Here is a 3430-nt window from a genome sequence, read left to right on the forward strand (position 1 = left end):
TTTTTGGTTTTTTAACATTTATTAAACAAAAATCCTCTTTTTCTCTCCTTTCCATATTCTAAAGTGAAAACAAAACAAAAAAAACTGGTTATTGATAAAAATGTTTCCCTAGGTTAGATTATATCACATACTGGGAAACATCCTTTGTTTTCTGGAAGATTGAGAAATTAAACCAAATAAACACTATTATAGTGTGTTTCTTTGTGAGAATTATTAATCCATCAGATAAACAGATTTTAGTCTTTCTGAGCACTTCCCCGCCGTGTTTAACATTCAGATAGAGTTATCCTAACTAAATTCGAACAAGACCCTTAACTTCTCAGGTTTTACTTTTCTTGTCTCGAAAATGAGCTGTTGGACCACATGACCTTCAGCCTCATTGGTGTGTCATAATGGTGAGCCTGTAATAAAGAACAGTGTGAACTCCGGAAATGGACTGCTTCGAAAAGAAGGAAACATTTTTTTAAGTGAAAACAATGTAGGATTTTGGATGCTACCAGAACAAATGTTTTAAGATTAAAGAAAAAGTCACAATTTTATTATTAAGTATAAATCTATCAAAGTCATTTTTATGTTTGGAAATAAAATTGACAGAAAGCTCATGTACCCTTGTTATAGTAATTGGTACCTCAAGATAAAATTCCTGTTAGCAAACAGAAATGCAAACATGGTAACCTTTAAATTATCCACTGACAATTTGATTTAACAAAATAACTAAGCACACAGTCAGACTTTCGATTTGGATAAGAGTAAGTGAAGACAAATCTGCTAGTTGCTTCAGTCTTTATGTATAAAAAATAGACAGGGAAGAAAGAATATAAATTGTCTAGCAAAATAAATAAATAAAATTTGGTCATGAAAATGTAGAAAAAAAAAGGGAGATTTTTAGAAACCAGTAATAGGAAGACTGATAAAAATAGTAAGATTGCCTCTTGTATGAAATTCCCTGTATAATATCAAAACTCTAGGTGAAAAGAAGATAGAGAGGTAAAGAGATAGATATAAAATAACACAGGTTGTTTAAAATAGTAGAAACAGAGACAACCAAAATATCTAACATTAAGAAATCGGATAAATGTAGATACAAACCATTAAAATAATTATTTTGATCTACATTATTAAAATATAAAGACCTCACATACTAATCACACAATAGGGGTATCTTCACTCAAAAAGAGAAAGTTTAAAACTGTTATGTAAGCTAATTGAATGTACAATATATACATTTAACTGTATTTCATCTTACCTCAGAAAAGAAAGAACAAATAAAAAAAAAAAACACTGGCCCTGGCTGGTTTGGCTCAACGGTTAGAGCGTTGGCTCTTGGACCAAAGAGTCCCAGGTTCGATTCCAGCCAAGGGCACGTACCTTGGTTGCAGTTCATTCCTTGCGCTGGTTGGAGTTGTGCGGGAGGCAGCCAGTCGGGGTGTCTCACTCACATTGATGTTTCTCTCTCTCTCTCCGTCCATTCCCCCCCCCCCCCCACTCTATCTGAAAATATCCTCAGGTGAGGATTAAAAAAAAAAAACAAAAAAAAAACCACTGAAGTCCAGTCTGATAGCATGCTGAAGAATTTATGACTTAAGCCATTAATATCTGCAACTTTTAAATGCTTCAAAAAGATGAATCGGTGAATGGGCAGTAAGGTGGATAGATATAAAAATAACATTAGAGAAAACATAATAAAATTTTAACTATAAGGGAAAAAACTCTATGTAATAGTAGCCTAGTTCGGTTATGAGTGTTTTAAAAATTATATATATGATCCAACTTTTCTCACACGTCTATAAAAATTGGAAGTTATGGGAATGAGGTGAAGAGAGACTGAAAAACTAGACAAAAATGTTAAGTGAGTTCATCTCTGAGAAGGATTACTTTTCCATGGTTCTGTACATTTATACTCTATGTGTATATTACTTTCATAATTAGGAAAATGAAATTGTGGCAGAGACTGCCATTGCTTCCATATCCAGTCACCCCTTCTTCCTTGATAAAAGAGCCCCAATGTTTTAGGTGGGCTTGTTACTGGCCAGCCAGCAGAGACCTCACGCAGCGCCCCATCCACCTCCACGTGGCCCGTGACTACGTTCTGACTGAGAACACAAGTGGAAGGGTTGTACTGTGCTCCTAGGAGGGAGCACCTTGGCTGAGAATGGACACAAGGCATAATCGGAGAGAAGACTCCGGGTCTGACAATGGGGAACCCTGTCCAAGTCCCGGACCACCACCCGCTCCTAGGAGTCTTTTACGTGTGAGAAAAATAACATGTAAGTGGCTTGATGTAAGCCATTATTTTTCAGATCTTTTTGGCCTACAACTGAATGTATCCCTACCTCTTATAAAAGGATCCACTTTGAAAAAGAAAAGAAAAAAGACGTCAGTGCTCTTTACCATCTGAATTTCTTAACACTTAGGGTTGTTGAGGTAGGAAGGACCCAGACTGACTGAGACATCCCAGCTACCGGGGCGAGGCTGGGCCCACAGCATGAGGGGCCTGGGTGTCTGGGGAAAGGGCCTAAAGCTTCAGAAAAGAAAGAGAAAATTTTAAAAGAAAAACAAATGCTTTACCACCTTTACAATTTTGCCCACGGCCCTCTTTTTCACCAAATCTCACCTCAACTTCTGTGATAAATAATATCACATTGTTTACTTTACTCAAGATCTCGTGGTACACACACAGTACAATACATAGATAATGTGCTATAGAATTGTACACCTGAAATCTATATAATTTTATTAACCAGTATTACCCCTATAAATTCAATAAAAAAACAAAACACTCAAAGCGTAAGAAAGATCTCATGGTACAATAATGAATAGGCATAAAATAATAGAAAGCAGTACAGAAAAAGAGAGAAAAGGATACCCTGTAAAGAAACTCTAAAAAGGAAAGGTTTTCGTCAGGTGAAAGGATTTTCAACTTCACAATAGAAAACCTTGTCATCTGATTTAAAGGAGAAAATGTCCCAAGTCCCATTTGAGGGTTGGCTAAGGGACTCCTGTAATCCTCACAACTACTATATAAAATGGCAGCAGAAGAATCTTGAAGTTTGAACACACACACACACACACACACACACACACACACACACACACCATTTCCATAGGGAGTTGCTGTCCCATTGGGCAGTCACCTAATGCTTTAGTGTATAAACTATGCATATGGCCCTGGCTGGTTTTGCTCAGCGGTTAGAGCGTCAGCCCACAGATCAGAGAGTCCCGGGTTCGGTTCCCGCTAAGGGCACATACCTCAGTTGTGGTTTGTCCCTGGCCCTGCTTGGGGTCTGTGGGTGGCAACCACTCGATGTGTCTCTATCACATCGATGTTTCTCTCTCTTCCTCTCTCGATCTCTCCCGCTCTATCTGAAGATGAATGCAAAAAGTCCTCGGGTGAGGATAAAAAATAATAATAATAAAGTATGCATACGTG

Source organism: Molossus molossus, unplaced genomic scaffold, assembly GCF_014108415.1.
Source record: "Molossus molossus isolate mMolMol1 unplaced genomic scaffold, mMolMol1.p scaffold_m16_p_10, whole genome shotgun sequence".
In the NCBI taxonomy this organism is placed as follows: domain Eukaryota; kingdom Metazoa; phylum Chordata; class Mammalia; order Chiroptera; family Molossidae; genus Molossus; species Molossus molossus.